This window comes from Lathyrus oleraceus, chromosome 3 (genome assembly GCF_024323335.1).
Source record: "Lathyrus oleraceus cultivar Zhongwan6 chromosome 3, CAAS_Psat_ZW6_1.0, whole genome shotgun sequence".
Classification (NCBI taxonomy): Eukaryota; Viridiplantae; Streptophyta; class Magnoliopsida; order Fabales; family Fabaceae; genus Lathyrus; species Lathyrus oleraceus.
This window is the reverse complement of record NC_066581.1, coordinates 197373057-197384351: the sequence shown is the minus strand read 5'-3', so window position 1 is coordinate 197384351 and position 11295 is coordinate 197373057. Positions and strand designations below refer to the sequence as shown.

General features: G+C 40.9%; 1 non-coding gene across 1 annotated transcript; it reads right to left on the bottom strand.

Moving 5' to 3' along the window:
* Positions 1-612: 612 nt before the first annotated feature.
* LOC127133481 (small nucleolar RNA R71) lies at positions 613-719 on the bottom strand. The gene has a single exon (XR_007807453.1). It is a non-coding gene; the product is annotated as a small nucleolar RNA R71 (small nucleolar RNA).
* Positions 720-11295: the final 10576 nt, after the last annotated feature.

Sequence of the window (11295 nt, the reverse complement as noted above, 5' to 3'; positions counted from 1 at the left end):
TACTTTGACGTTATTCGTGCACTTGCGAATCACATTGATCAAGTTTTTGGCGCCGTTGCCGGGGACCAACTTTGTCAAATTTCATACCCTGTTGTTACACCGTATAGACTAAGGCATTTTTAGCCGGTAAATGCGAAGAATCCGTAGTACCGGAAATTTAGTAGATCCTTTAGCGGAACCTGAATGTTATACTCGTACACGCCTCTTACTCATCCGAATTAAGAAAGCTATGGCCGAGAATCGCGATAGGCGACCTCTTAAGGAATTTGCCCAACCCTCTGATGAGGAACCTAGTTCGAGTATAGTAAACCCCCTTATACCGGCTAACAATTTCGAACTAAAACCGTCTTTGTTGCAATTAGTACAACAAAACCAATACGCGGGTCTCGCAACCGAGAACCCGAATCAACATTTAAAAGTTTTTATCCAACTAGCCGACACCTTTAAATCTAACGGCGCTTCACCCGATGCGATCCGTTTAAGATTATTTCCTTTCTCCCTCAGGGATAGAGCACGTTCATGGCTAGATTCACTTCCAGCTAATTCAATAACTACCCGGGAAGACCTTAGGAGAGTATTCCTTGCTAGATATTTCCCCCTAGCAAGACTGTTGTTCTTCGAAACCAAATAACTAGATTTGCTCAAAACCAAAGAGAATCGCTTTTTGAAGCTTGGGAAAGATATAAAGAGCTATTAAGAGTCTGCCCACACCATGGCCTAGAACAGTGGCTAATCGTTCACACCTTTTACAATGGACTCCATTATAACACCAAGATGAGCATCGACGCTGCCGCAGGTGGCGTGCTAATGAACAAACCTTATCCAGAAGCTTGTGACCTAATTGAGGATATGGCCCAAAACCATTATCAATGGGGAATTGAACGAGCATCAATATAGAAAAAGGAGACCCAAGGTGGAATACATGAGGTAAGCTCTCTAGACATGATGCAGGAGAAAATGGACACTTTAGCCCATAGGATCGAACATATGTCTACAAACACTAACACCGTAGCAGTAGTCCACACAGAGTGCGAGCTCTGTGGATCTAAAGGACACGAATCGGCGGAGTGTAACCTTTTGAATGAACTAAATACCGACTAAGTGAATTACGCCCAAGGTAACCCATTTTCAAACACCTACAACCTTGGATGGAAGAATCATCCAAATTTCTCTTATAGAAACCAGAACCCTATCCAAAATAATGCACCTCAGAGACCGCAAGGTTATCAAGCCCAAAAACCAAATCAACCTATGCAAGTTGTGCCCCAGAAGTCTAACCTTGAGAAGATCATGGAAAGCTTTATATCGGGCCAGACTCAGCAAAATAAAGAATTCCTAAACCAAAATATTCACGTAAACGAACTTATAACGCAATTAGGAACCAAGGTTGATCAGATAATCACTCACAACAAGATGCTTGAAACCCAGATCTCACATGTAGCACAAAACCAAGCCCCACAAACTACCCCTGGAGGCCAATTTTCTGGACAACCTCAACCAAACCCTCGAGGGCAAGCTAACGCTATCTCGTTACGAAGTGGGACCGCTTACGAAGGGCATCAGAACCCAACAATGAGCGAGTGCAAAACTTCTAACAACCAAGAAGAGGAACCAGAGGAATCCGAGAAACAAACCAACCCAGAAGGTGAAGCCAAGGATAAAACTTACAAACCACCATCCCCGTACAAACCACCAATCCCATATCCGTAAAGACTTAAATAAACCAAAGTCAACAACCAATATCAAAAATTTATAAAAGTGATAGAAAAGCTTCATGTAGAGATTCCTTTTACCGAAGCTATCACCCAAATTTCGTCTTACGCCAAATTTCTCAAAGACATCTTAACTAACAAGCGTAGGCTCGACGATCTAAAACCCTTGGAATGCAACTTTATTTCTGAGGATAAACTTGCTAAGAAGGAGAAAGACCTTGGCAATTTTTCTATACCTTGCATTTTAGTAAACCATGTGATCGACAAAGCTTTCCTAGACTTAGGCGCTAGTATAAGTTTAATGCCCTTAGCTGTATGTAAGAGGTTAAACCTAGGAGAATTACAACCAACTAAGATGTCCCTTCAATTAGCCGATATATCTATTAAGTATCTTGTAGGCATTTTAGAAGACATCCCAGTTAGGATCGGTCAACTTTATATCCCAACATACTTTGTGGTCATGGATATCAAAGAAGACGAAGATATCCCTATCCTTTTAGGTAGACCATTCTTATCAACAGCCAGAGCTATAATAGATGTCAAAAGAGGGAAATTAACCTTTGAAGTAGGGGACGAAAAGATCGAGTTCATTCTTTCGAAATTCCTGATGGCACCAATTCTAGGAGACGCATGCTATGCGGTCGATATCATAGATGAGTGCATAAGAGAATTTGATCAGGGAGAACCTAAGATCGAACCATTTTCAAACCCGAATGAAAAGGATGACGATTTAGAGGAAACGAAACCTCTCGATAACGAACGTCTGGATCTTACTCCAGACCCTTCACCTAATTCTCAAAAACCAGCCCAATAACTTAAGGAACTACCCAAGAACCTAAGATCTGAGTTCCTGGATGAAGAAATGAACCGCCCAGTAATAGTTAGTGCCACCTTAAACCAAGATGAGACGAATCAACTCTTGAACGTTTTAAGAAAATACCCCTCTGCCTTAGGGTACAACATCTCTGATTTAAAAGGTATTAGCCCATCCGTGTGTATGCACCAGATCTCACTAGAGGAGGATTCAAAATCTTCCAGAGAACATCAAAGAAGAATAAACCCTGTAATGAGCGAGGTAGTAAAGAAGGAAGTCCTTAAACTACTGGAAGCTGGTATAATTTATCAGATCTCTGATAGTAAGTGGGTAAGTCCTGTACATGTGGTACCCAAGAAGGGAGGCATCACAGTTGTGTAGAACGAAAAAGGAGAGCATGTCGCTAAACGCATAGAAGGCGGATGGCGTATGTGCATAGATTATAGGAAGCTCAATAAGGCAACTAGAAAAGACCATTTCCCCCTTCCATTCATAGATCAAATGCTGGAGCGTCTTGCCAGACACTCTTACTTTTGTTATCTTGATGGATATTCTGGATTTTTCTAAATACCCATTCACCCCGAGGATCAAGAGAAAAAACAACCTTTACCTGTCCCTACGGAACGTTTGCTTACAGATGAATACCGTTTGGACACTGTAATGCGCCAGCTACTTTCCAACGTTGTATGATGTCAATCTTCGAGGATTATTTCAACAGAATCATGGAAGTATTTATGGATGACTTCTCGATATGTGGATTAAACTTTGAAGACTGCCTTATTAACCTTGAGAAAATCCTAGAGAGATGCGTAGAAGTCAACCTAGTGTTAAACTGGGAGAAGTGCCACTTTATGATCAAAGAAGGCATAGTATTAGGACACATAATATCTAAAAGAGGCATTGAGGTCGATAAAGTGAAAATAGAAGTTATAGAAAACCTTAACCCTCCTAAGACAGTTAGAGAAGTCCGTAGTTTCCTTGGACACGCCGGTTTCTACCGACGCTTTATAAAAGACTTCTCTAAAATAACGAAACCCTTGACCGACCTTCTGATGAAAGACATCGAATTTATTTTTGATGAGAAATGCATCAAAGCCTTTAACCAGTTAAAACAAGCGTTAATCTTAGCACCCATTCTACAAACCCCAGATTGGACTAAACCCTTCGAAATAATGTGTGATGCTAGCGATTTCGCTATAGGAGCTATTTTAGGGCAAAGAAAAGATAAGAAACTACACGTAATATATTATGCTAGTAGAACCCTAGACGCTGCTCAATTAAATTATACAACAATTGAAAAGGAACTCCTAGGTGTAATCTTCGCAATCGATAAATTTAGGTCTTATCTTGTAGGATCTAAGACTATAGTCTATACAGACCATGCAGCTATCCGTTACCTTCTGAGTAAAAAGGATGCAAAACCTAGATTACTCAGGTGGATCCTTTCTCTACAAGAATTCGATTTAGACATTAGAGACAAAAAAGGAACAGAAAACGTAGTTGCTGACCATCTTTCCAGATTAGAGCATTTAAAGCCAGATCATTTACCTATAAATGATGACTTCACCTATGACAGACTAGTAGCTAAGATAGATACTACTCCCCTTGAACCTGACAAAGACAACCTTGGGACGATTTCAGAGATTAGTAAAGTACCATGGTACGCTGATTTTGTGAACTATCTAGCCGCTGATATCATACCACCTGACCTCAACTATCAACAAAAGAAGAAGTTCTTTAAAGATATAAGACACTTCTATTGGGACGGACCACTCCTTTTTAAAAGAAGAACTGATAACATATTTCGATGTTGCGTCCCGGAAGAAGAAGTCAGAAACATCATAGAGCATTGTCATTCTTCACCCTATGGTGGACATTCAAGCACATCCAAGACATATGCTAAGATCCTTCAAGCTGGTCTTTATTGGCCAACATTATGGCGTGATGTCCATGCTTATATTATCCGATGTGACCGGTGCTAGCACGCTGGAAACATCTCAAGACGTGATGAAATGCCTTTGAAGAACATTCAAGAAGTAGAACTATTTGACGTTTGGGGTATAGATTTCATGGGACCTTTTCCATCTTCATTGGGAAACAAGTACATTTTGGTAGCAGTTGACTATGTGTCCAAGTGGATAGAAGCTATAGCCGCACCCACCAACGACACAAGAGTAGTCATCAAGATGTTTAAGAATAATATCTTTCCCAAATTTGGAGTTCCACGACTTGTCATAAGCGATGGTGGATCGCATTTTATATCCAGAATATTTAACAAGCTCCTAAGGAAATATGGAGTGAAACACAGAGTAGCAACACCATATCACCCCCAGACTAATGGTCAAGTGGAAGTGTCCAACAGAGAGATTAAGCAGATCTTGGAGAAAACCGTATCAATATCTAGAAAAGATTGGTTTGAAAAGCTAGCAGAAGCACTGTGGGCTTACAGAACTGCTTACAAGACCCCCATTGGAACTACACCATACCAGTTGGTCTACGGGAAGTCATGCCACTTTCCTTTTGACCTCAAGCACAAGGCATATTGGGCCATCAAGACCCTAAATTTGGATTACCTAGCATCTGGCAAGAAGCGAATCCTTGATATTCACAAATTGGAGGAACTTCTCCAGAACGCTTACGAGAATGTCGTTATATACAAGGAGAGAACCAAAGCTTGGCACGACAAGAGGATCGTGAAAAAGGAATTTAATATAGGAGACTCTGTTCTTCTCTTCAATTCGAGATTACGTCTTTTTCCAGGTAAGCTACGTTCGAGATGGACATGCCCATTTGAGGTGTCCAAAATCCTGAAATCCGGAGCAGTTGAAATCCGAAACAACTCCTGTAATCCATTTGTGGTAAATGGACAAAGATTGAAGCAATACCAAGGAGGTGACATACCCACAAAATGTCATGACCAGACTCTGACCGACCCTCCAGTTCCTACCTCTAACATATAAAGTTCGAATTGTCAAGCTAACGACGTTAAACAAGCGCTGCATGGGAGGCAACCCATGACTTCTTTTCCTTTACTTTTATTTATATTTATTTTTATTTGTTTTATATATGTATATCTATGTGGAGACTAACAGTCATAATATTTGTGATTTCAGGTGTCCTCTGTTTCTAATCTAACTTTTCAGGAATGGAGAATATCGACACCATGCCAGTAATCTTCCGTGACCCAATTCAAGAGCAGCGCTACACCATGCTTTCACAGCGCCCGATGCTGCCTACTAGATATCCAGACTCGAGCTACATGGAGGAATTGGGAATTGAGCCTAGTGTTAGGCACTTATGCAATCAGTTACAGTGGGATGAGTATACAGATGTTATGCACGTGACTTACAGGAACCTGACTTTGGAGTTCCTGAGCTCGCTTGTCTACGAGCCTTATGTCGGTCACGCCAGTGATGGAGGATACATTAACTTCAAATTATTTGGGGTAGAATATACCTTCAACCACAAGCGTTTCGGCGACTTGCTTGGTTTCCAGACTGCGTATGATGCTTCATCCGAGCTCCCCATGAGCTACTTTTTGAGCCGAGACGTCGAGAAGTTTTGGAGCGATATCACATATGGAGGTAGTCCTGACCCTTCAACCCAGATCTCCAACGAAATTCACAACCTGCTTTCCGATACTTCCAGATGATCATTACCCACACTTTCCTGGGAAAGAGTGACCCTAATGCGCATGTGAGTGTTGAAGAGATTTTTTTTCATGTACTGTACTACTCAGTCACGCCCGATAGACTGTGGAGCTTTCTTGATCAAGAACTTACACCTTAATGCTCGCTCTACTATGATCCCCATACATGTCGGAAGCACTGTGACTCACATAGCCTCAGCCTTGGGACTCGATAGGAGACTGTCTCACCTGACACCTTATTGCAGCTACACCACGATGGATGTTGATTTTTGTCTGGACCGTGGTATGATGAGGAGATCCTCTTTCCATCCGGATCAATACAGGCTGTTAATTAAGGGTGAGACCATACACTACTTCACTTTACCTGACCCTAAGATGACTTGTGTTATTTATCAGGCCAACTGGGTCTACGCGATAAAAGGGCAAGGAGAGACAATAGATGCACCGAAGATTGCACCGATCAGAATTAAAGTCCGTACCAACAATCCTAATCTCTAGACTCCGAGCATGCAGTCCGAATTGGTTAAGATTCACATGGAGATAGTCGAGCTTCGCCAAGAGCTTGTTGATGTTGCCCTGCAGGTCGAGGTAGCAGTTGCCTCACATGACACCGAGACTGATATGCTGCATGATGAGATCGCCGATCTCCGACGCCAGATCACAGAACTTCGAGGCTACGAAGTCGAGGAGACTCCACTATATCCCGAGCGTTGATGCCATCATGGACCGAGAAATACCGTTTGAATTTCCCTATTTTCCGTACTTATTATTCATGCCTATTTTTATCGTTTCCTATGACATTATGCTTACTTTATTTCCTAAGATCTCTGGACTCGTGAATTACTATTGACTCTTCACACACACACACACACACACACACACACACACACACACACACACACATATATATATATATATATATATATATATATATATATATATATATATATATATATATATATATTATGTTTTTTATGTCCATTATTCTATTTTGTTTTATTTTGTTCTACTTTACTATTGTATTTTGTTTTATTTTGTTTTGCTTTATTTAATTTTGTTTTACTTTATTTTGTTTTATTTTATTTCGTTTCATTTTATTTTATCAAGCTTAAAATAAAAAAAATAAAAAAACAACATTCGTGGATATCTATATACACCCCTATTACAAAAATGAAGACGAGAAGGATTAAGGCCCAAGAAGCAAACAACACAGCCGGCCCAAACCACCGAAGACATGGCGGGTGCCATGAGCTCCATGGCGGGCGGCATGACGTAACAATCAGATTTACCTTTTCCACTATTTATACCTTCTTCAACCTTTCCAAACCTATTCTCTTCTCTCCAAACTCCACCAAATTCATAAAAATTTCCAATCTTCTCACTTTCACTACAAACCAACAATTCTCCATCTTTACTTCTTCAACTCTCCACCAAAAATCCATTAAATTCCATTTTTTCCTTTCTTTTCTATAATTACTCATTTTTCTCTACAACCTCCATTAATGGCCGGAATGGAGTTTAACGACATCACTCTTCGTGGAGGAAAGCCCGGTGAGAGACAAAACAAGATTTTGCAAAGATTGCAAACTCGGGAGATCCTCTCTACCAGGTATGTCGACGAAGACTGTTTGTACACTTTAGGCACATATCATAGTGTATTCCACATGCTAGACAATTTAGGATTGCATGATATTTTTGCTAGCAAAGCGCCCACCTACGATAGGCTCACTAGGGAATTTTTAAGTTCCCTGATTTACACTGTCCATCCCGACACTACTAGCACGGTAGGTACCGTTTATTTTAGGATGTTTAATGTAGAATACGAGTACACTACCGATGCTTTAACGGGTTTTCTTGGAATGCCTTATGGTAATGGTGCTATTTGTGAGACGCCCTTAGATTCTGAATGGGCAATCGAGGCATTTACCTTTTGGAACCGATTATCTAATGTGAATGTCACTTCCTTTGAAGGAATTTTGGCTTCAAATATTCATAACCCGACCATACGTATTTTTAGATACCTTTTGGCATGTACTATATTTAGCTGGGAAAATTCTAACAAAGTAAATGCTCGAGAATTACTATTTTTACAGGGTTGGCTCACTAATCCCAGGATCAATCTTGTTCCTTTCATGTTGGCTCATATGTCTGCCATCCTTAAGAAAGGAGGAACCATCTCTTTTGGTGGTTTGATCACCTCCATTGCTAGAGCGTTGAATCTACACGCTGAGTTGGACACCTTAGAACCAATCCCTCACCGCACCATTAACTTGAAGTTTTTGAAAGATATGAAATTATGCAAGGTGCGGCGAGAAGGTGGTTTCTATCTTATGATACATGGGGCAGTTGTACCCAGCGATGTCCTACCTTGCTCTCAGCGTACGAATGTGCGACATGCGAGGAATTGGACATACGATCTTGATGCTCCACCATTTACCGATCCTTTGCCACCTAACGTTCCTATGGACGAAGGGCAAGGAACCGATGATGAGTATGACCGGCGCAACCAGTCGCCAGCTCATGATATTCCTACTGCATCACCTGCACACACCGCACCTTCTTCATCTAACCCTTTTGCAGGTACCACTCCTGGTTTCTACAACACCGAGGAGATGTAGCACGAGCACCTGGCTCGTGAGGAAAGGCGTGACACCCTCCTGAACACCATAAACCAACAACTGTCAGACAATATGAGTTTTATGGTAGCTTCCTAGCAGCATAGTGAGCGAGCACATCAGACTGTCACTGAGTCTTTGCTTGCGATCACTAACGAGCAGCAACGCATGCGATAGTCTAATTAGCGTCACTTCGCTCTCATCGAGGCCACCCAAGGATCTCTGCTAGGTTGCTCTTAGCAGCTGCAGGAAGGACTTAGTACTCAATCCATACGTCATCGACCCAGGCATCCTGACCAGGGCGGTGATGGTGACGGTACCGGTGCTCACCCCTAGCTCTCTCTCTCTCTCTCTCTCTCTCTCTCTCTCTCTCTCTCTCTCTCTCTCTCCTAGGTTACTCCTACCCTATCTCATATCGAAACATTGAGGACAATGTCGGTTTAAGTGTGGAAGGAGATTTTATCGCTTTTCATCTTTCCTTTATTTTTATTGCTTTCCTTCATTTTTTATTGCTTTTTATCGCTTTCTTTTACTTTTAGTATGTTTTGTTTATTTTAGTTGCTTGTTTTTACCTTTCAATAAAATAACATGTGTCTGACGAGTCATCCGTGTGTTAACTGGAGATTTCGACAAGTAATTGAAGTTCTTTGGAAGTGTTATGTTTTGGAGAATAAATAAAAAATGGTTGTGTCGAAGTTGTTTGTTGAATACTTTTCTTGGGTGAACAGATCTTTATTGTCGAAGCCTGAGACTTAGAAGATTTTTGGATCTCCACAAAGCTCTCTTCGACATAGGCGTTTTGACAGAGTCAGAGCTTCAAGCGGGAAAGATTTGAAATTTAAACGAAGCAGTTTCGTCAGGGCAACACGTGGAAACATCTGAGATATCCAACGCTTGAAAATGTCGAACGTGGCAGTCATCTATGTAGAGGCCGTTAGGGTCGAATTGTTATAAATAGGGGTATTAGTTTTAGATTTCAAGGGTGTTCAAACATATATACAGAAATTCACAAAAATACTCAAAGTACCAGAGCGAGAGAAAAGAGTTTTATGCTGAAAATGTATGTATGAAGAACACCATAATTTCGTTCATGTTATCTATTTCATGCAAAGTTATTTAAGTCAAAAGTATTCACTGTCTTTTCTTCTGTCGAATTGCCCTTATTTCCAGTATTTTATCATCATTTTTACCTTTGCATTTACATTTCGCCAAGTTTCCATTTCCAGCAATTTCTAAAAATTCAAAACATTTACTTTCAGTCACTTATCTTTACCTTTTCCAAGTATTTTCGTAATCTTTAAAAAACCTTTTCCTACAAAGTTATTGTCATTTACTTTTGTTCATAAAGTCATAGAGTTCGTTAGAATTATTGTCAAAACACTTTTTCGCTATTCATAAACCAGAAACAAACTTAACCATGAGCCAAATCACCGTAATAATAATTCTTGAGACACATGTCCTAGGATCAATCTAGTCGATCCTGTAAGTTACCAAAAATATATAAAATTGGAAGACTAGCGATTGTTTATCAGAAATCACTGGTAAAAAAATTGGCACGCCCAGTGGGACAATGTCAATAGAATTGCTAATTACAATAGTTTGCTTTACTTTTACAATACAAAATTGTTGTTATTCTTTTGGTTTAAAAATTAGTGTTGTATGATCCTTAGAAGTGGTAGGATAGCCAGCAATTCGCAACCAATAACCAACAGAAAAAATGCAAAAAAGATGGTTAATACAACCAGTCAAGGGGAACAATTCCCTCCCCAGGGAACAGGCACAATCAGAGCAAATTCGATTGATGTATCCACTGAGATCCCTAGTGCACAGGCCATACCAACATCTAGATCCATGGCCTTGCATAACTCGACAACAATGCCTATTATGTCAGGCGTAGCAGACACTCCTGCAGTTTCAACCCCTAGGCCACCAGGATTCGAGAACTTTAGGCCTTTGAGAGAATACCCATATGGAATGCCATCTACTGCCATGGCAGGACTTCAAAACAATTCTTCCATATATACTCAACCACATAATACGGTTATTTCGCCAATTCAAAATTCTGGCTCTGGCATGAACCATGTAGGTCGAAATACCCAACCACAAGGAGCCCCCACCCTATTACCTACCCTTACAACGAATAACCAGGCAGCCTTTAGACAACAAATGGATGCCAGTAACCATGATATGGTAGGAGTTCTGGCCATAGAAATGAATACCATTTTTTCTCCCCTGATACAGAATGTGAATAGGACTAACACTGACAATGCCCAAACATACCAACAACTGTCAGCGCAGATGGGACGCATAGTAGATTTCTTAGGCGCCCCACAGTCTTCTGTTCGACGCAGGCCAAACCAGGTTATAATCCAGGGAGAAGAACCAACTATAGATCAGGTTCGACCACCAAGGCAAGCGCCGGACGAAAGGGTCATGGGAGCAAGATTGGAACAACAGCCAATTCGACGGGAAGTCCCTGAAGAACAACCTAGGAGAGTGATAATG